The following is a 23502-nucleotide window of genomic DNA, read 5'->3' on the forward strand; positions in this document are numbered from 1 at the left end:
GTCTGCTAAAAGAGAATTTAGGAAATGTTATTAAAGAAATCTTTACGACAACTGAATAAAGGAAATCAAGGCATGGCAAGATAAACTGGTTTGATTAGTTCTATAATCTGTATTTTTAAAAGTCTAAGATTCAGATGAATTAGCAATGCATGAAAGAGTCAGCTCTGTACAGGCTTGTACAGGAAGCATTTGGAGGTGGGGTGGGAGAATGACATATTCAAAATACAAGGTGAGGTACATGTTATCCAAAATACAGCAAACCTGAATTGGATGTTTTCTATTATCCTATTTAAAGTTTAAAATAATCATTTGAAAGTAAAAAATTATCCCCCCATTTTTATAGATTAACAACCAAAGTGAGGGGGGGAAGGGGTCTTTCTCTTCCCCTCTGCTCTCTTCCCCTCTCCCTCCCGTCTTCTCTCCTATCCTCTTTTCCCTTCCCCTTCCCTCTCTTTTACTCCCCTCCCCTCCCCTCTTCTCTTCCTAATTTCACGTCCTTCTTTCTTTTCTTTCTTTCAAGGTTGGGCTGAAGAATTAATAGAACACATTGCCTTCCTTCCAAGGTTTCACATTTTTGAAAGCCAGCAGAATTTCAGCTTCCTAACAAGTGCTATGGTAGAAACATGAGCCCAGGGACCTGGGAACTCAGAGTGAGAAGCATTTGGTGCTGCTTGATGCTATCACAGAAGGCTTCTGGGAAGAGGTTCTTTTTTTTTTCTTTTTCTTTTATTAAAAATACTTTTTTTATCATATAATATATTCTGATTATGGTTTCCACTCCCTCTACTCCTCCTGGATCCTTCCTACATCACATACCATATGTATTCATCTCTTTTCTGTCTGTCATTAGGAAACAAACAGGCTTCTAAGGGATAATAAAAGTAAGATAAGATAAAATAAAATAGGAGAAAACAAAAACGAACACACTGAGATAGGACAAAACAAACAAACATAAAAAGATCTTGAGAAGGCATCAAAACAAAAACAAAACAAAATCATACCCCCAAAGCAAAACAAAACAAAATAAAACAACATAAGATGCAGCAATCTACGCATTTGCATTCTCAGGAATCCCATTAAAAAAAACTAAACTGGAAGCTGTTATATATATGCAAGCAAAGGAGCTGTAAAGTAAAAAGGGGAAAATAAAAATTAAAATTAAAAACAAAATTAAATTAAGAAAAGGAAAAGCCCTGACATGACGTATGAGACAAAAAGCACCCAGAGATGCCATTCATTTTCTGTTGGCTGTCTACCACTATACATGCAGCCTACCCTTCAGAGTTTCCCCAGTGAGATTCTCTTGGAGAAAACAAGGTTTTCATTTGCAAGTGTTCATCACTTGGAGATAGCTTCTGGGCTAGGGATGGGGACTTGTGTCCACTTCTGTCAGCTCTAGGACCCCATCTGGTGCAGCCCCGAGCAGTCTCTGTACATGCTTCATATGTGCATCAATCATGGTGATTTAGAGGGCCTTGTTTTCTTGGTGTCTTCATCCTTCCTTCCTTACACTCTTTCTGCTTCCTATTCAGGGGCTCTCCTAAGTCCTGAGAGAAAGGATTTGATGGAGACATCCCATGTAGGTTGAGTATTCCGAAGTTTCTCACTCTCCGATTGATGTCTGGTTATAGATCTCTGTATTTGTTACCATCTGCTGCAGGAGGAAGATCTCTGATGATGACTAATGAATAAGGCACCGATCTATCAACTGGTTTGTGGCTGAGTTGGTGTTTATATTTGTACTTTGGTTGTGCGCAGACTATCTTTCTGTACCGAAGATGCTAGCATGTAGGGGTGAAGGCTCTATGGAGGCACCAGCTTCTTCATGTTCAATGAATTGTATAGATGTTGTCTTCAGCAATGGAGTCTTGATGTTGGCTTGTGAAGAACAACCTATAGCCTTGGCAGCAACCTGGGTTGTTTAGTGGTTCCCATAAGACCTCTTTGGCCAACAACTCAATTATTTGTAACCTAATCCCAGTATTGGAACCTTAATTTGGTGATGAGAGATATCCAATTGGGGCTCTGTCTCTCCCACTGTTTATTGATTTCATTTTGATGACATATATATATATATATATATATATATATATATATATATATATGTTTCTATACCACCCCTCAAATGGCCCTTAATTTTATCTGTCTTTCTCCAATATTCCTTCCCTTATCTCCCTCCTTCCCCCTTCCCACTTGATCCTCTTATTCCTGTCCTTCCATCCATAAGTATTTTATGACCCTTTTCTAAGGTGATCTATCTGCCACGCCCCTTCCTGCCCAGTTCCTTACGTTATACATAACCTCTGTGGTTGTATGGCTTTTAGCTTAGAAAGAGGTCATTTTTCAGTTAAACCTTAGAGGATATGAAGACATCCACCTGGTGGGTAGGATCAGGCAACAACTACAGTGTGGCTGGTACAACTGACTGTCTACCCAGTAGCCACTAAGTTCCCTCTTTCTGGACAAGATTTTGCTCAGTTACCTGTTCTACTTATCTAAGAGAGAGTACCCCTTTCCCTAGCTACAAAAGCCTTAAGGATAGATTTGATAGGCTTATTAGTTTTATTTGATTAGCCTAGGAGTTGAATATGTAATAGTTTGAACCAAGGAGATATAGGAGAAAGTCTGAAATGGCTTCCAAGAAGTACTTCTTGTCCTTAAAAAGAAACACTGGAAGAGGTAGCTCCCCTTTCTTCCTTTTCCTCTAAGTATTGCTATGCTTAGAAAGGATGCTTATTAGAACTACCACAGGCACCCTTCAACAAAGAAGGGAGACAGCCTAAGGGCACAGCAAAATTTCCAAGGAGGGCAAAGCAAAGAAATGAAAAGACCATGAATCTTTGTTTAATGTTGTTGAGTTGCAGCATAGTCTGGTCTGTCTTTCAAATCGTTGTTCTGTGATGTCCTAATTGTCATTGTTGTACCAGACATGAGCTGGAGTCTTCTACAATGGCATCTTTACTGATAACAGAGCATGTGCAGAAGCACAGTGCGCAGAAAGGTCACAGGGCACTCAGAAATCGCCAGACATCCACTGTGACTGAGGTGTGGGGTACTGTGGAGTGGAGTGTGAGGTGATGGCTAGCGATAAAGTGAAGCAGGCAGAGCTCAGAGCACAGGGACTGTACTCGTTAGGACCAGACAGTTGGACTTATTCTCTAAGCTATGAAGAGTCACTAGGAGGAAAAAAAAAGCCTATTTTATTTTTGCATGTTGTGCATGTGTTGGTATGTGTTTGGGCGCATGAATGTGTGTAGGTGGGTGTGCACATGGCATGTTGAAGCCAAAAGTTGATGTCAAATGTGTTTCTTGATCTCTCTACCTTATGTTTTGAAGCAGAGTCTCTCACTTGATTGCAGATATCCCTGGTTCAGATTGTCTAGGCAGTCAGCTTGCTCTACCCTGATTCTACCTCCCACACTGAGATTAGGTTCCATGCCTGCTTGACTTTTACATTGGTACTGGGGATATGAACTCTGGTCCTCATGCTTGTGCAGCGAGTGGTTTTACCTGTTGTGCCATATCCCTAGCTTCACTGAAGCATTAAGTCCATCAATATTACAACATGCAGATTGGTCTCTCTTCCCATTATTATTCCACTGTATCTTGAAAAGACAGCGGTTAATGTCAGATGTTTAGAGAGGAACAGACAATTAAATAGACAGAATGGAATGCCATAAAATAAGAGTGGATTAGGGAACTGCTGGATTTCAAAGTGTAAACTAGATTTAAGTTGAACACTGAAAAACTTGAAAAACCTGGAGAACAGAGTAGAATGCAAAACACACAAAAGAATTAAAAGTTGGGTTGACATGTATGGTTTTTATTGTGGGGATGGATATACCTAAAATGGCCACTTGGAACCAGAATGGTTGAGAAGAGAAATTAAAATTTATTCTAGTCCTGTTACTTAGAAGTTGTGGAATATTGCGTTTTCTGCTCAGTTTAACTGTAATTACAAACACACTTCATTACTGTCACCAAATGATATCATGCATCCCTGATGTTATATGATGGGAAAGATACTTTCACTTTGGGACCTTTCCCCCTCGAATTCATAGTCATTGTCTAACCATGGTAGTATAAATCACACAAACATCAGTGGAGGGATATTGTATAACAATATTTGATCAAATTCCTCAAAAATTAAAGGCCATTAAACAAAAGAAGACTAAAAAGCTGTTACAGGCTAATAGAGACTATAGAGATTGACAATGAAATGTAGACCACAAGACTAGCATCCGGGAGAGAAAGAAAAAGGAGTCGTTGATGTAAATACTGATGAGGTATGAGGGGAATGTTGTGTTCAGCTAGTAGCATTGTACTGAGTTGGTTTTGAAAAACTAAACACAGGAATGTAAGATAATAAGAACAGGGAGTCTCTGTGGAAGGAATGTTAATGTTTTTGCAGCTTTTCCATGCATCTGGAAAAGGTTCACATTAAAATCTTCATTTATAAGCCACACACCCTTTCCTGAGTTGTTACGAGGCTTGACTGGGGGGCTTATATAAAGCCACTAGTGCATGGTTGTATTAATTGCTTTGCTGTTGATAAAACACCATGACCAAGACAACTTTTAGGAGAGTTTATTTGGGTCTGTAGTTGCAGGGAGTGGAGTCCATAATGGTGGAGGGAAGGCATGATGGTGGAGGGAAGGCATGATGGTAGAGGGAAGGCATGATGGCAGGGGCAGGAAGAAGCTCAGGACTCACATAATGAACCGCAGCCACAACACAGGGAGAGCAAACTGGAAGCAGGTGAGGCCCTAGGCTCTCCAAGCCTGCTCCCAATGCTTGTAAGGACAGACCTTTGAAGCTACACACAGTGCCTCCAAATGAGGACAAATACTCTAGATGATGGGTCACATCTCATCCAACCACCACAATGATTGCAAATGTTAGTTTCCTTTACCCTTTCTCTGTCAACCAGTGAGTCTTCAAAGTAAGGGTTCAAAACAATCACTTGGGCTTTTCTTTCTTTCTTTTTTTTTATTGTCACAAATGCAAAGAAATCCTAGGGGTCTTGCCCCAGAGGTTCTGACTTAACATGTCTGGAACAGAGTCCAGAAGAGTGTATCCACCTTAGAGGAGTCATCCATGGTCCAGCTCTAGGAACCGCTGTCATAGATGTCTGGGGATGAGAGTTGTATGGGAAAGATAAAGGGAGTTACAATGCCTGCCCTACTTATTGCACACAGGCTGGAGAGACAGAAATGTTGAAGCAAGCACTATGCAAGCTGTAAGTTACAATTTAAATCATTATAGATTAATTTGGAATGAAAGAGAGGTCTGATTAGGTAGCCATTTAATGATGACAGTAGTGAGGTTAAAACTAACTTATCTATTTCAACAATCTAAAAATATTCAGCTGTTTTTCCTACTGAAGCACTCAAATGACCCATTAGACAAAGGCACAGTTCAGCCCTCCTCAAGTACAGATGAGCTAACTAAAGCCCAGAAAAGAGATGTGTCTGGTTCAAGGTCACAGAGCTAGTAATTGAATGAGATTAGAACCTGCTTGTGCAAGCATCAGCCTAAGTGTGCTTTCTGCTTCCACATGGTCACTGGTGCCTGCACTCAGAATCACAGACCTCTCCTGTGTGTTTAGGACAAACAGAAGGGACATCTGACTCATTGAGGAGATGCTGTTATTTGTTGACCCATGTCCTGCTGGAAGATTTTTCTCTTGGCTTACTGTGTCATACAATAGCACAACTTTGACTACCATGAAAAGAGATTCTCTGAACAGGAAAATGGCTGTCTGCGGACAGATTTCAATCATGCTTGGCTTTCACATCCTCAGCCATGTCAGCATTGTGCCGTCCACTTGAAAAAGCTCGCCATGCCTTCAAAATGCTGACTGTCATATCAGGCACAGCCCCCGTCATGGCTCAGCTTAACTGTGCCTCTGTAAAATATAATGCTTGTAACTATGCTATCTCAAGGTCTGTGTCACACAAAGCTACTTCTGGGAATAACAGAGATCCAGTTGTATTACTGTGTGCTTATTCTATTGATCTGACTTTGTATAAGTTGAACTGGATTTAAATTAGGGAGACTTGAACTAGGAGTGTAGTTCCATGGTGAAATACTTGCCTAACATGTATGAGGCCCTGGGTTCAATATCTAACTGTGAAAACAATTAGGGCAATCTTAAAGGCAAGGTTCCAATAGCAGTGGAGCAGACACTGCCTGTTACCCACATGCCCTTATTCATCTCCCATCTCATAAGATATAATCCATGTTTTGGTCAATAAGACACTCATAATAATTTGGTGGATACAGGAAAAACATTGACTTTTTCAATGACAAGAGCCTTTGTAGTCATACTGAGAATCAAAATTATGTCTTAAAGAAGCCAGAGATGCTTTGCATAGCTCCTTCCTGACCCCACCCTCTGTGGGAATATACCAGAGAAATGGGTAGTATAGCAATGCAGGATAGGAATGTAGCGAGACCTGGAACCTTGATAATCTCTTCTAGAAACTGAACTATCCTCAAACTGTCCACTGCCAGAGAAGTTCTTTATGGCATTAGCTGGCTGTGGGGTAGGCCTGCTGTTATTTACAGTTGAATACATCCTTAATTGTTTACTTAGATCCATCTTCTTCTCCACATTTTTCAACATAGTCATATCCCATATATTCTTTTTTCACTAAAGTCGTGTCCAAAGGAAGCATTGCAACCACTCTGATGGAAGAGATGGGGACGATTTCAGCCCGAGTCTCAAGCCTACTTCTTAAGTGGTGGTGGTTCTTGAAGTGTGGCCTCCAGACCATCAGCATCAAACTGCAGACTCCCAGACCCTACTTCAGACCTACTGCATCAGAAATTCTGGTAGGTGGAGTGGTGGCAGGTGTAATCATTTCTGAGATGACAGAAAATCAAAATCAAGGGATACAAGGAGTAAGATGAAAATGGGAAGTTAAGCTCAAGTGTGCATTTTGATGGGTGACCCTTGCTTCCTCTCTTACCAATTTCCTTTTGTCAGGAAGCTACAGGAGAAAACATTCTGCCAGAAGGAGACGCTCCATGAACAAACAGGTGGCATAGGATCCAGAAGCAGAAGAAATGAGTAGGGAATTTCTAGGGTTGTGTTGAAGGAAGACCCTGATGATAGATGCACATTAGGTCTGGGTGTAGAGAGAAATTGGTCTGGACTGGGATGGACAGGTTCCATCATACAAAAAGTTTCACTGGTTTGTTATTAAAGGGTAGGTTCTGAACACTGAGACAATGTAACAACTGTAGACGTGACAAAATCTTAGAAGGAAAAGTTATTAACTCAAAAACAAAACAAAACATACAACATACTTGCCCAAAAAGGGAGAAGTAGCTATAGTCAACTCATTAGTGTATTATTCATGTGCCTAGGTAATGTAATCTCTAAATATTACATAATTTAAAAAGAATGTCCTGTAAAAGTGCTCTGTGGGTACAGGCACTGTCATTCAGGCCTCCCAACCCGAGCTTCTGCTTGCACCTGGCCTCGTCTAATGTTTCCCTTTTGCTATAGGTGCTTACATTTGCTTCCCACCTCATTTGGAAGAAAATCAAGGACATGAAATTTTTACATAATCAGAACCATCAGGTTATGTCAAGGCCAGTGCCCTCTTTCAACACAACAGTAATATATTTAGGGCTGGAAAACAACTACTTATGTACATATCGTAAGCTTGTGACAGTCTCATCTTTCCTTGGAGTTTAGGGAAACTAGATGTGTACCAAATTTCCAATATCGTGTGTTGCTGCGGAACAATCTTTGTACTCATTGTTGATCACCTGATTGGCCAATAGCTAGGCAAGATTTTCGGGGCAGAGAGTATGCTGGGTAGAAGGAGAGTGGAGTCAGGGAGCTTCCAGAAGGCACAGAGGGAGCAAGGCATAGGTAAAGCCATGAGCCACATGATAGCACATAGATTAATAGAAATGGATTAATTTAAATATAAGAGTTAGTTAGTAATAAGCCTGAGCTATTGGCCGATTTATAATTAAGTCTCCATATCTGTTATTTGGGAACTGGTGGGCAGGAAAGAAAAGTCTACACACAGTATGTGTGGAACGAGTGGGGAAGTAGGACCATGAGTTTGGGCAAGCCTGTGCTACATGGTAAGATCCTGTTACAAAAACAAAAAACAAACATATGCATTGTGGACTTACCTTGTTTCTGTCTCAAAGCTGTGGCACTGTGGGAAGTTTACACTCTGATTTTTGATGCATCAAGAGATCAGTGACACAGATCATTATTTTCTTATTTTATTCTTTTTGAGCCAGGGTTTCTCTGTGTAGCTATCCTTGCTGTCCTGGAACTCGCTTTGTAGTCCAGACTGGCCTCAAATGCACCTGTTGAGATCCACCTGTTGTTTCTGCCTCCTAAGTACTAGGTGCCAACACCGCCCAACTGGCACAGATTTTTGAATGTATGTATCTTACAGCTCTTGTTATTCAAAAACTACCTTTCCTGGTTGATGTGTGTTAGGGACCAAACCAGGGCTTTAGGTACACTGGATGAGCAGTGCACCTGCTAATCTCCATCTCAATCCCACAGTGTAGAGGTGATTTCAGCACTGAGTAAACTGTTGGTTTATTTCAGTGCAGACGAGTGAAGCTAGGACCCTGCACATGCCAGGCAAGCGCTCTTCTGTGGTGCTACATTCACACCCAGCATGGTGCTTTCCTTTGGCGAGCTCTTGGGTGTTTTCCTCTTCTTGTTTGGAGACATTCCCCTTCTTCTTCATTTTGTTTCAACATTTCCCTCAGATTCCTGTTTCAACCTACTCTGAGCTCTTCTCTGGTATCTCTCAGCATTTTTTTCTTGTAATTTTTCTGAGTTCTTAATATTTTAGCAGGTTGTGCCTTTCTTTAAAATGTTAAATATTTCAAGAGGTAGCTAGATGTTAACACTGCATAAATTTTGATACATGAAATTTGTGAAAATGCCTACATGGGTGGTACATTTTCTTATTACCTTTTCAAAATTCTGTTTGTAAGCTTAAGTAAATAAAATCCTAGAGACAGATCTAGTTCTTGTAAATAGTTACTTCCTACTTCCTTCTTGTCACTGGAGTATTCATTAATTAACAGTTATGGGTTCCTCTTGAGTACCAAATGCTGGCTCAATCTGAAATGGGAAAGCAAAAACTATCTCATGATTCCCCCAGCATCAGGAGGATGGATGGAAAAAATTGTATATATAGGGTGTGAGGAGATGGCTCAGTAGGTAAAGTGCTGGCTGCACAGGCTTGAGGCCCAGAGTTCAAAGCTCCAGAATCAACATAAAGCCAGGTGTGGTAGCAGATCTGTATGTAAGGCTAGTACTTGTAGGAGAGATGGGAGGGGGAGAATCACCCTGTGGACCAGCTAAGCTGGTGAACACAAAAGACCCTATCTCAAACAAGGTGGGAGGCAAGGACTGACACCAGAAGCTGTCCTCTGATTGCCACCAGTGTACCATAGCACAGCCCTGACTGCCCCTCCCATATCACGCCACACATATGAGTGGATTTATTAGATTTGTTTGATTTTCTTATCCCAAAAGTGCTCCTAAGTTATTCCACCAGTGCTGCAGATGGGTAGCAATGGGAGGCCTCTGTTTTGTATGTCCATAGGTTTACCACAGGAAAATGAGACATCTGAAGACAGAAGCACACTTGAAAACTGGAGCACACAAAGAGTTTTAAAAACAGTAATTTGTTTTGCAAAAAAGATTTTTCCAGACTCCCTTCTTATGGATTTAGATCTAACATAACAAGGGAGACAAATCCAGTGCTACCTCATACATGTTACATGCATACCACATTCCTGTGATTTTTGTTTGGGGTTGTTACATGGGTTTTTTTTTTGTTTGTTTGTTTCCATTGTTTTTGAGACTGACCCTCCCCATGTAGACCAGGCTGGCCTTGAATTCACAGAGATCCACCTGCCTCTGTCTCCCAAGGATTGGAATCAAGCCGTTTGCCATCAGGCACAGTTTGGAATGAAGTTGATAACTGCCAGAAACCCTGATTAGCCGAAATGTGAACTGCAAATGTGTCCTCACTAGAGCGCTTTGCTGCAGCATTTCAAGTTAATTATGGTCTGAGTCTTTGGAAATGCACTGGAAGGGTAATAAACCTTTTTGTGTCCACTAAATCTACCATCGATGATTATCCATTAACAACCTATATACATTACATTTTTAAATGAACTACACAATCACAATACCTTAATCAAGATCAGAAACACATATACATATAACAAAATTGACCTTAAATTTAAATCACTAACACAAAATCCATATCAATGTAAATTATTCATACCTATATCATATCCCCCTTTAAATGTAAAAGAACATTTATAAACAATATTTGGGAACATGGGCACAGTTTTACTCTCCAAACTGCTTCCTGCTGAATGGGGGCGTCGTTAATTAGGTCATTTAGGGTGTAACCTGTGTGCCAGGTTTATCTCAGTTGGCAGTTGAGTGAAGAAATTTTTTGAGGGTGTTCACAGGAACTTTTCAGGAGGGCGTGGTCTATCATACCATATCGGGATAGAATCAATCCACAGGGTCTGGTCCTCTGTGAAAACAAAAGAAGACCTTCTCCAAAGCATCATATTCTTAGACCCAAATTTTGAAATCGTAATACCCTTATATCCATTCTGGTTTAGCTTGGCAGCCCATGTAATGAAATGTCTCTCTGTACTTAGCTCCTTCACAGTCAAAAATTTTAAAGAAAACACAATGTACATAATCCAGACTCTGTGAATTTTCCATTTTTACGTGGCTTATTTTTCTTTATTTCTTTTAATCTCTTAACTATCTGTACTCTGTCTCTTTAAAGACTTTACCCTTTTTTTTAAGACATTAACTTTATTCACGTTGGGCGCCATTCTGTAGTAATAAGGGCAGCGGGGCTGCATCCCCAGCACCCCAGCTGCCTGCTAGCTTATGCCCGAAATAACAACACACAAACTGTATTCATTTAAACACTGCTTGGCCCATTTCTATCTAGCCTCTTCTAGGCTAATTCTCACATATTAATTTAGCCCATTTCTAATCATCTGTGTAGCACCACTAGGTGTGCTTACTGGGAAGATTCTAGCCTACGTCCATCCTGGGTCGGAGCTTCATCGCGTGTGCCTCAGAGCACAGAGCTATCGCATCTGCCCAGGACAGGAGAGCATGGGAGAGGAGAGCATGGCGTCTCTCTGAGGTGTCTGCCCCCGAGAGGAGAGCTGTCGAGTCTTAGCTCACTTCCTCTTTCTCCCAGCATTCATGACCTTCCTTCATCATATAGGTAGCTGGATTTCATTTTGAGGTCCAACCCAAGTCTCTCACATATTCAATACTGAAGTATTGCCTTCTTTTCAGATCTACAAAATGAGGCTGTGTTATTGGCTGATGTTTTATTAGTTTCTCATCTCTTCATTGTCTCTTCCAGTCTATTCTTTCCTCTAGGTTACATCCCTAGGTATTTCTTTTCTTTATTAATTATGAAAGCTCAGCCTATGCCTTAGACTTGTATCCTAGATATTTATTTCAGTTGAAGATTTGGATGGCTTGCTGTCTTATAGAAGAATTTTCACAGTCCAGTCATGTAACAGCCACATTGGTGCTTTGCTAAGTGGGTTTTCTTAGCTGACAGTAGTAGTTGCCATAGTCTGAGCAGCCTGCTTAGGCTGGGCTTGCCGTGAGATTCTCAGTCCCATCTGCTCTCCTCTTTCTACCTGTGTGGGTGATGGTGGCCTAGCTCTCTACCTTTAGTATGTGTTTCTAGGTTTGATATCACTCTCACGTAGTCTTGTTGCCTGGGAAATTCTCACTTTCTTTTAAGCTTAGCTATGTGTTAGAATACCGTGTCTGCAGAATTGGAATCATAAACATCTTTTATAAACACACTTATGTTTATTACTAGCAGGATTTCTAGTTGTATAATACCCTTGGAAACACTTAAGAAATTGAAAGACTGGATGCTATTTTGCAACTGTATTTTCTCTGTTTTGCAAGTGAAACATTTTTTGAGTATATATTGATCCACTTTTGCTCATGGCCAGTAATTTTCCTCTTTTCCCTCATCTTTTCCCATGCTGATTTCCTGTCTCATATTTAGTACTTTTCATCTTCTCCCTGTAGCCAGTGATGGCATGAACATAGAAATTAATGCCCAAAGATCATTCTTTCTAAAGTAACTGTGTTCTAACAGTGTATCGGGAAATGCAATTTCCTGTTAATGACATTAAAGAAGTTCATATAAAATATGTTCTGATGCACTGTTAGTCAGTTTTCTGCCACTTATCACAAATACTGGAGAAAAGTAACTTGTAGAGAGGCTTATTTTGACTCACAGTTTTGGAAGTTTCAGCCCTTGTCCAAGTAGCTCTATAATTTTGGGCCTATGGGGAGGCCACATGTCATTGCAAGAGCATAGCAGAACAAGTTCAGTAAACTCATAGTTTGGAAGCAAGGAGAATGTGAGGGGCTTGGCCCTCAGTTCCCTTTAAGGGCACACATACACATACACACACACACACACACACGCACGCACAATTATCACAAAAATACCTTAAATACCATATGCCCTGGCATCACAATATGATGAAAGTTATGCTTCTATATATAGAAGAGTATCTGGTCCATCTTTCATCACAGCATTGATTTCAAGCCCATTTCAAAGTGTCAAGCAATGGAAGCTGTAATCCAGAGTATAAAAGGCAAGGCAAACTCACACGAGCCCTGTCATATTTGTGCATCCAAGCCTAATGGGAAATTAGGCGACTCCAGCTGCACACTGTCTTCCCCAGGAGTTCCTATGAAAGGATGAAGATGTTGAAAGGAAACCTGTCAGACTCAGGCCAGAAGATGTTTCCAATAAATGTCTAATTCAACTACTAGTTCTTAGAAATTAAGAATCCCATTGAAAATTCAAGCTCCAACCAGAAGTTACATCTGGACTTAATATCTTCTGCTGATCAAGGTGTGGTGCAGCCAAAGGAATAGACCTGGCGCTAGCTAAATTATCAGCAAACCCTCATTTCCCTTTACAGTGGCATGGTGAGTTGGGATTCCCCTCTTATGCTGTGAATACTTTTATTACCATTGGTTAGTAAAGAAGCTGCTTTGGCCTATGGCAGGACAGAATATAGTTAGGAGGGAAAAATAAACAGAATGCAGGGAGAAAGAAGGTGGAGTCCAGTAGAGGCCAGAATCCTACTGGTGAGCCACAGCCTCATGATTATACACTGATTAATAGAAGTGGATTAATTTAAGATATAAGAGCTAGCTAGGAATATGGTTGAGCCAGTGGCCAGACAGTGTTGTAATTAATATAGTCTCTGTGTGATTATTTGGTCTGGGTGGCCAGGAAACGAAAGCGCAATCTCTTTTTACAACGTGGCACTTAAAATTTAACTTCTTTATGCCGTTCCTTCTTTGAGTTGATAGGAATAAGAAATCTACCTGGTTTGGTCTGTAAAATTCTATTTAGAGAATTGGATAAGTGTCTCAATAAAGTTAACAGAGAACAGAAAGCCAGGTTTCTTAGCATCAAATGACACACATTGCTCATATCTCAGAGTTTCTTACCTTGACAAATAAGAGCGGTAGAACAGATCAGGGAGAAATACTGTATGTATTGTTTCCCAATACATACAGTAGTCCTAATGGCAACAGAGGCAGGAGTTGATATTAATAAATGGGTAGAATAGAAGTTCAAATCATTACATTTGTCTATTAAAGCAATGTGTGTATAACAATGGTTTGGTCTCAATCCCTAAAGCAAAATGCTGCCAGCTGTTCACTGTGTATCTTTTCAGAAGTTTGTAAGCCATATATAAGCACATTCAAGGTTATCTTGAATGTTTTGGATAAAGAGATCATACAATTTGTACCAAGAATATCTTTCATATTAGGTCACCTGGAACTTTCATCATTCTTTTCAAATGATTGACAGAATATTTCCAGAAGCATCTTAATATATTCAACTGGTTTCCTATGCATGGACATTTTATTTGTTTACAACTTTCAATATTTTATCTTTTATAAAGCCTCATGTAAAAAGAATACCCTTCTTAGAGAATTTTATATAAACATGAGCCATATAAGAATAAATTCATAATAGAATTTTGACTTTAAATTTAAACATATTAAAAAATTGATAGATATTGCTTCATTTCTAATAATGACAAATTCCTCAGAGTAGAATTTCTTAGTCAAGGGGGTTATATATTTCATCTTACAGAAATGACATCCAATTTATATTCCTGGAAATAGGGATGACTAGATAATTGGAAAATGCTTCACCCAATATACCTCAAATATTTAAAAAATGTGCAGTGTTTTATATGTAAAGTTAAACTGATGAAAAATAAGGCAGTTTTCCAGGATAAAACAGAGAAGTAGCTGCAAACCAAGAGGAGAAACAGACATTGAGCTCACAGGTCCCAGTGAGGGCATTTGTGGTTATATGTAGTCAAGATTTGAGTGTTTAATAGGCACATGAAGATATGGTGTTAGGCTCTGCAATGTTAACTCTAGAAGCAAGACCTTTCCATGAAACAGGAACGCTCAAGCATAACGTCTGCCACAAAGAGATGAGTTAGAAAAAAATAAAGCAAACGATCGAGACAGTAAGCTTTGACCTAAGCATTAAGTGTGGAAATATCTCCTGAGAACTCCTGGCCTCAAGTCTGCCTTAAAGTGGGCCAGGAGTTCTAATAGAAACTATGTTGAGATAGCTGGGTACTCAACTTTCTAAAGAGTCATATCTGCGATGTAGGCTACAGATTACCATGAATATAAGATTTGATTGGATGTAAATTTAAAATCCAAAATAGTATTATGAAGGAAGACATGGATTCAGAAGAACCAAAAGAAATACCCAAGGTACAGCACAAAGCTACTAGGTTGGGAAGTATGAATGACATGGCATATTGTGGGCACAGTAAGGACAAGCATGCCTTGTCCCTACCTTGTAGATGGAGAAAGGGCAATTGGAAGATACGGGAAATATCTGATGAGAAGGTTTGTAAGGTTTTTCAGAATAAAGATGGGAATATTTAGATTCAGAATTATTGCATTTTAGCATAAATGACATGTTAATGAAATAGAGCTATTTTTTTCAAAACAAAACAAAAAAATTAGCAAGAAGAGTGGTATTGTTCTCCATCAGTGAAAGTCTCTCTAATGCCTGACTTAATAGGATACAGCTGGATTTTCATATCTGCTTCCTGCTTTCAATTACATGCCATGTAGGTTCTGGAAAAACGAACTTACAAGAGAATGAGAAGGAACATCATGTATTGCTGTAAATAAAGTCTGACCTTGTAGAATTCCCGAAAGATTTCCCAATTTCCTCAAGGATTCTTAGAACACACTTGAGAACCGCTGCGTGTAGCATGTAGGCTTCCTCTTATGAGCCATAGTTAGTAATCTGGGTGTTACAAGCAAATGCTGTATGCCCACACTCCCGCCATTCACACTCCGTGTATACTCTGTGTGAATCATGATTCCCCAGGGAATTAGAGTACCATGAAATACTCGAATTTCAAACAAGGTGAAAACATTAATTTTATCTCTCTTGGGACTCATAGAGTACTTCAGGGTCCCACGATGTCAGCTCCTGGTGCATTTGATAACATGTGCCCAAGTCTTGAGTCACATGATATATTTTTGGTTAATAGGAAGGTAGGTCAACTATGTTGTTATAACATGGTTGAGAGATTCATGTCACAGATTAATACAGTTCTCTCACACATAATTTGCAAAACTGACCCCAGAGTGGGAGACAAAAATCATCTACAAGGACACCAATGCATGAAGCTTTAATTTTGGTTTGCATTTGGTTTGCATGCCCCTCAGAAGTGAGGAAACTGGTGGAACGCTGACTCTGGAGAGCCACAGGGTGTTTTCAGTTGTCTAGGGAAAGTGTCATCTACACAGCCTGAGTAAAGTTACATTTTCTTTAACTAATCCTCATCTGTTTTCCATTTCTGCTGTTATGTCATTAGAGAGATGGCCCCCATCTGAATCCGTTCAGGGATTAATTCTTGTGCTCTCCTGATCTCATCCACATTGGAGAAATATGACCCATATGTTTTTCCATAATGTAAGACATTATTTTAGCTATGCCAAGGAGAAAAGCAATTGTAATAACCCATTAGATATCAGACATTGCAATTTCTATGAAATAAGAGCCTTCTCTTGGGCTCTGTTCCTTCTGTTGGCTTGTCTTGTCCAACTAAAAAGTGATAGCTTTTGTTTTAGTTTATTACATTTTATTTTACTATACTTAAAAATGAATGAATAAATGAAAACCTACCTATTAGAGTAAATGCTAGCAACTGAACTCATTTATACCTACGGGAGAGGGAAAATAAGTGGGCATATCAACCACTCCAGGACAGTCCTCATGTTCAGAAGGAGTTGACCAACATGTAATGGACTTCACAGTTTTTATTTTGTGTGTGTGTGTGTGTGTGTGTGTGTGTGTGTGTGTGTGTGTGTGTATGCTTTTATTTGGTTTGGCCTTTTTTTGGTTGTAGTTTTATTTTTGTTTTCTTGGTTTTGTTGCTGTATTGGGGTTTTGCTTTTTTTGAGAAAGAACTTAAAGTTGGATGGGTAGGGAGGGGGAGAGGATCTGGAAGGACTTGGGGGAGGGGAAGAATATGATCAAATATATTTAAATTTAAAAATAGTTTTAAATTATATATATGTGTGTATGATTAAATTCTCTTAAATAGTTATGTGAAGCTGTAGGCTTAATTCCAATCCCTTTCTGCTGAAATATAAACAGTAGACTATTAACTGGCCAATAGTTAACATGGAATACCCTGTGACACACAAAATATCATTATAAAGAGGAGATGAGATCAGAGAATGACTTGTTCTAGGAGAATTTCACCTGTGATACAGATGTGCTGTGGACTGCCTCATTGCAAGGCATTTTGCTAGGGTCTGGGTTACAGGGCTAAATCAGAATTTATATACTCATAGCCCAGTAGAGAAAAACCTAGAAGCAAAAGAATCACTGCAGTGTAATAAATTATATGCACAAGAATACTTATGACACTGGTGGTTGGTAAATTGTGCATATGGAATTAGAAAGGTTTTACTTTCTTTTTTATTCTTTACTTCCTCTTCCTCCTCCTCTTTCTTCTCTTTTTGAAACGGCCTCACTGTGAAAGTCTAGTTGACCTGAAACTTATTATGTAGACCACACTGGCCTCAAACCCACAGTTTCCCCTGCCTCTGCCTCCCTACTGCTGGGACTACAGGTGTGTACCATCATGCCTGTCAGAGAGCTCCTCCTCAGAGTTGGCCCTGAGTATGATGAAGTCTTCTACTCAGGTACGAATACTCGGAGGAAGAAGCAGCTGCAGCTTGGGGAGTTTGGAGTGAAAGACAAAGACAGAGAGCAGCTGGAAGTGGCCTTGGAGGGTGTGCAGAGAGCAGCTTGACAGCCTGTGGCCCAGTTTAGGAAACTTAACTTTAATATGAGCGCCTCTGATTTCCAAAGGGTTCTCAAGGGTCTCTCAGGGTGCTGGTTAGGTGTGGGCAGGGTCCTGTTTTACTCCATCTTTAGTGAGATTATTCGGCTTCTCTGTGCATGTGTGAAGTTGGACATTAGTACAAGATTTCATTACTCTCAGTATTTGTCTACTGAGCACACATTAGTGCTGGCCTGATACATTCAGTCCATGGCCTGCACAAAGCTAACCTCCTAGTGCTGTAAGAAGATTGGAAGCGTAGACAGCTGGTAGGTAGCAAATAGAAAAATAACATCAATGACAGTGTCACTCTGATCTGTTCAACACAGCCTAGACAGCAGAGTGGGTGAGCCAGAGATGAGTGTGTAAAGCCAGTACTACTTGAGGAACATTGACTGTGGAAACGATGATGGCATTATGCTTAGGCAACTCTCGGGCTTCTGGTTTGGATGAATGCGTTGACCACAAGGACTCTAGGGGGAAGAGAAGGACCATGAGGAAGAACTCCTGGGCAGGGAATATGAGCAAGGAAGAACAGCAAAGAATGTTATCTAAGGTAATAATATGAAACAGACTGTAGTGTATGGTAATTCAGAGAGGCCTGCTATTACACATTGAAATGTCTTAACTTCATTTGGCAAATTTAATTGATAGGATCAGTTTTAGTGGAAGTCAGATTGCAGTGGGCTGAGGAGTGAGTTCGTAGCAAGGAAATGGGGATGATGAGAATAGACATTGCTTCTAGAAAGATGGCTATGAAGGCAGGAGGGAGAGAATGATTGCTGGAGAGAATGCTTGAGTGGGAGGGCATGTCTAACTGGAGACAACAGTGTGGGGGGTGTGTGTGTTTGCTTGCATGTAATTACTAAAGGAGACCCCTGGAGAGGTACAAGGAACTAGTTTTGAGCACAAATTTTCACCAAGAAACCTGAAATATTTGACGACTTAGTAGGAATGTACTTAGCATTCAGTTGTACATACTGAATAGTCACATATTTAGGGTGTTTTGGAGGAAAATTTTCATGAGTTTTGAAAATTAATTTCAGTTTTCTCCAGACACTTGAAGGATAGGTAGTGTTAAGGAGTTGTGGAACAAAATGCACAGTTTTGTAACCATTACAATTCTCTCTAAGTCATTTGAGTTTTTGAATATTAGGGGTGCTTTAGTTTGAATCTCATTGATACTTGAATAACCTGCTGTAGAGAGCAGTGCTTAGAATATGCACACATTTTCACCCCTGGAAATGCCGTAAGAAACCTTGCCCTTTGCATCCTTCTATACTTTTACTCTTGTTGGCATCTAAGTTTTCCATGAGGGTCAAAGTTCCCAAGAGTCTCTCATGGATATAGAAATGCACCTGATAGCATTCAATAGTGACTTTTGCCGACTCATATCCAGTTTTTAGATAAAATATTATCTTTGATTTTACAACTGGATACTGTTAGAGATGCTAGGGACCCCTAAGGTAAACCAGATATGTAGTCACCTTGAGGGGGGTGACTTTAAAACAGGGGATGACATCATGTTGTCTAAATAGTTGCTGCTGATCCTGTGCTTTACCAACATCAAGGATATATAATAATCTATTAGCTTTTCCTTATGCTGTTGTCTGTTATCATTCTGCCTCTAGAGCTGATGGCAAGGCAAAGGAATGAGAAGTCGTTCTGAAGGAGTGTTAAAGATGTAAATTTCTTTCTTACACTTGCAATAATTGCCAGTGATGGTGGGAGAAGCATATTAAATATCACAACATGTCAGCTTCTTACTTCAGAAGGCTGAACATCCATGGGTGGTTTACAGGGGACTGAAATACCTATTTAGCAACTAAGAGATAGTGACCTAATACAATGCAATGTTCCTGACAGTTGGGCCTGTATGAATGACCCCCTGTATTCACGTGGCTTCTAACCTCAGCATTTATTAATGGTGATGAGAGTTGATCTGAGACTTCTAGACATGGACAAATTTTGTTTTGACATTGATCTAAGGCCACAGGCACAAATCTCTGGCTTTTCTCATCTTACCACCTTATTTGACTAAGGAACTATGTTTCTGGTCTGTTCAGTGTCTCAACTGTACCTTGTGGGAACTCCCTGACATGTGGTATTGCTGTTTCCCGTCTGTACTCACTGATTATATGGGCCAATAGTTTTATTGTCATCTCCAGCTCTCTTGTTTCCTATCCTGGTCTTGTGTTGCTCCATAATATAGAAATGCCCTTTTTTTCTGGATAGTACCAAACTGCTAGAGTGTCAAAAAGAAGTTGACAGGAGTATGCTGTGTACTGTGAGAGGAACAAATCAGAGCATCTTTTTAATTGCTATAGTAATGGTGTAGATGTGCAAAAAAATGCTCAGGCTAAATTTGCATGGCTAATTAATTAAGTAAAACTTACAATTGACAAACATAATTAGCACATTCAAAATTGCAACCACATCCTGGTCCTCATCAGTTGGAGCCAAGAAAGAATGGAAAGTGCTCCAAACTCCTTGCTTTCTACTCTCGGTAGCTTTGTTGCCAAGTCTCATTTTTAGGTTTGCTATACCTGGAACATAGCTAACTGCAAAGCCTTCCCAAGGATCATATTTTTTAAAAGAGAATTCTTAGGATTCTTAGGAGTCTTAGCATATTTGTCCAATCCTTTAGCAGCTGATTTTTTTTCCCACTGAAGAAAAACTGCAAACAGGAGAAAGATCTCTTATCACTTTTCAATCATTCATCCACATTGCTAAAACCAGGTAGATTGGTCTTTATGGCAGGTTACTATTTTGTAAATGAAAGTGATTTGGCATGGACAACTGTTGAATAGCAGCACTAATGACTGTGCACCTCACTCAGTCAGTAGAACTGCATACTCATGGCTGTCTGTGGCCACTCCTTGAGATAACAAAGTAATTCAGAGTCCACAAGACACTTTGCTGAGTCAGAGCCATGCTGGGACTGAGAAAATTGGGAAATGCCTCTCTCCCATCTTTCCCTGTTCATTTAGTTTGTGTCATACTTTACTGCAAATAGAAGACCCCTGTTTGGAGGTCATGGGGGAAAAGCCGCTTACTCTGTAGCCCAGATATCTTTTCTCCTTCCAGAATGTAAAGACCTCAGGGGGACCAATGCCCAGTTTCCGGGTGAGAATTGTGTTTACCAGAGACCAGTTTTATCCCATGTGTAGAATTTCATTTCCCCTGTTTTTTTTTCTTTTGGTTTTTCTAGACAGGGTTTCTCTGTGTAGCTTTGGAGTCTGTCCTGGAACTCACTCTGTAGACCAAGCTGGCCTTGAACTCACAGAGATCTGCCTACCTTTGCCTCCTAAATGCTGGGACTAGAGGCATGCACTACCAACTGCCTGATTCTATGTAGGTAGTAAGAGGTTTCTATCTATGGTATATACATGAGAAATGCATTCTGTAAGTCTGTTTATGAAAAATTTAAAAAATGCCCAGAAATACCTGGGACAGTACGCTGTAACATGAAGGTCTAGGACCAGCAAACAGAATTTCCAAGTGACATGTAATGTTTGCTTCAGATTTCTTTTTAGGTCAAAGAAATAGTTTTTTACTGATTACTCTTTGATCCTTGTCTTTCTCCTTCTCACCTTCTCCTTCGATTTCTTCCCAGAGGCACCACTGTTATGGTTCTGCCTATACTTCTGTAGGTATACACTCTTTTATATTTTATGAAATATGGAATATAACAGAAGTAGATGTAGTATTGTTTAATTCTACATAGCATTGCCATATCATGTCCATGTTCCATAACTGTTTTTGAACTTGACCCATTTTACTGCATATTTAACTCATTTTTAAGCTGCTATATATTATTTCCTTCTATGAATCTATTTTAACCTGTCTTTCTGTCTTCCACCTACAGGTACTTATAATATTTATAATTTTTTTCCTAGTTCAAACAAATTTTAAAAGAACATTCTTAAGCCAGGTGTGATGGCACATGCCTCTAATCCTGGTACTTGGGAGGCAGAGGCAGGTGGAATTCTGGGTTCTAGGCCAATCTGGTCTATAAATTGAGTTCTAGGACACCCAAGGATATTACACAGAGAAACCCTGTCTCAAAAAAACCATAAAGAGAAAAAAGAACATCCTTAAAATATATACAAGACAAGGTCTTACTCTGTAGCCCTCAACTTGGAGTCTTCCTGTCTCAACCTCTCACAGGCTGAGAGTACAGACAATAACCAACACCAGTTCTATTGTTTTCATATTCTCATGGTTTGCAGAAAGGAAGTGTCCTATCTTGTGTGTTGGTTAGTTTTTGTCAACTGGACACCAACTGGGGTCGTCTAGGAAGAGGAACCCTCAGTTGAGGAATTGCCTTCATAGATTGGCTGTGGGCATGTTTGTGATTCTTTTTCTCAATTAATGCTTAATATTGGAGGATCCAGGCTGTTATATATGTAGGTGGTCCTACTTCATATAATAAATCAAACTGATTAAGCTGTGGAGAACAAGACGGTACATGACATTCCTCTATGGTGTCTGCTTCAGTTCCTGCAACTAGGCTCCTGCCTAAACTTTCCTAGATGATGGAGTTGTAACCTGGAAACCAAACAACCCCTTTCCACTCCAGGTTGTTTTTGGTTGGTGGGACACCTTGGTTAAGGTACCAGCAGGCTCAGGGGCTACATAAACATTGATTTCAATGTTCAGGGATAGTTTTCTCAAAGTGTATGTCTCAGAGGTAGAATTAATGTACGGAATATTACACACATTGTCACATTTTTTGGATATTGTTCTCAAAATAGCAAGGTGTCCGTACCTGCAATGTATGAAACTTCCATATCCTAGCCAATGCCTGGTCTTCTCAGGCTTCCTAATCAACCTACCGAGTTATCACAATTGGTTTGCTTTCCTATGTGTGCCTGCTGAACACCTGGACTATAGTTGGTTTGAATACAAGATGGGCACCAGGAAGAAGCTGTGAGAATGAGCTACAGACAGGCCAAAGCTGCATTCCTGCCTCTAGTACCCTGGTCCCCCACCTCCATACCACCCTGTGCCTATAAGAAAGGCTGAAGGGGATGCTGAATGGGATGAAGGGAGGCAACACCAAGGTGAGGGATGAACCGTGGGAACCTATAGCCTCCTCTGCTAAACTTGTTCCTCCAAGGTCAGAGCCCAAGTCTAAGAGAGAAGGTACCCTAGGGGAAAAGGGGAAAGCTAGTACCGGAAGGATGTGAATGATCCTGTAGAAAATGAAGACGCCAAAACAGAGCAGGCACAGAAGCTAAGGGTGCTGGGGATACTGTGGATGTCTAGTGAATGCCTAGCTCGAAACTAGCTTTCATTAAGCTTTATACAAATGAATTTTATTTTACTTTTTTTAAAAAAAATCTGTTTTTAGCACACAGAATGCTTCATTGTTTCGGGGAACAGAACATGTATCACTAACAAAATGTCTCCCGAGCTTGAGAGGGGAAGACTCTTTTCCCTGCTAATTTTGAAAGGCAACCCTTGACTTGCAGGAGGGACTTCCTGAGGTTGATGACACGCCTGGTCATTATGGCACAAAATGCCCTGCGGTGTGGGAAAACTCTAAATTCACTTTCATATCCTCCTCTCCCTTTACCATCAGTATATACTGAATTCCCCTGAGCCAGAGACATGACCCCCTAAAACTGGGCTTTCCAGTGACATCATTGAGTTTTCTCTAAAAGAGCAGCAGTTCCTTTTCTAAAAGATCATGGATCGTCAGACTGATAATTCTGCCATTTTCATTTTATTTCCTAAAAGTCAGGCTGGCTTGTGGAAAGTTGTTAAACAGCACAAACTGTGTGAAAAGGGGGAGCTACTTCCCCCTTTTGAAAGCTCCTGATGAAGACCTCATTGGGTTTTATGCTATTTGTGGCTATCGTGAAAGGTGATACTTCTCTGATTTCCCGCTTTTATTATATTTAGGTATGACCCTTGTATCCCTAATCTCTCCAAGACCTTTATCATAAAGGGGTGTTGAATTTTGTTGAATGCTTTTTCAGCATCTAATGAAATGATCAGATGGTTTTTTTCTTTCAGTTTATTTATATG

General features: G+C 40.1%; 1 protein-coding gene across 1 annotated transcript in view; it reads left to right on the forward strand.

The window, feature by feature from the left end:
• Positions 1-23502, forward strand: part of Ces5a (carboxylesterase 5A) — a 280153-nt gene that overhangs the window by 21134 nt on the left and 235517 nt on the right. Inside the window, exon 4 of the mRNA XM_026778600.1 lies at positions 6662-6837. The gene's annotated coding sequence lies outside the window, so the exon portion shown is untranslated. The remainder of the gene's footprint in view (positions 1-6661; positions 6838-23502) is intronic.

Source organism: Microtus ochrogaster, chromosome 4, assembly GCF_000317375.1.
Source record: "Microtus ochrogaster isolate Prairie Vole_2 chromosome 4, MicOch1.0, whole genome shotgun sequence".
Taxonomy (NCBI): Eukaryota; Metazoa; Chordata; class Mammalia; order Rodentia; family Cricetidae; genus Microtus; species Microtus ochrogaster.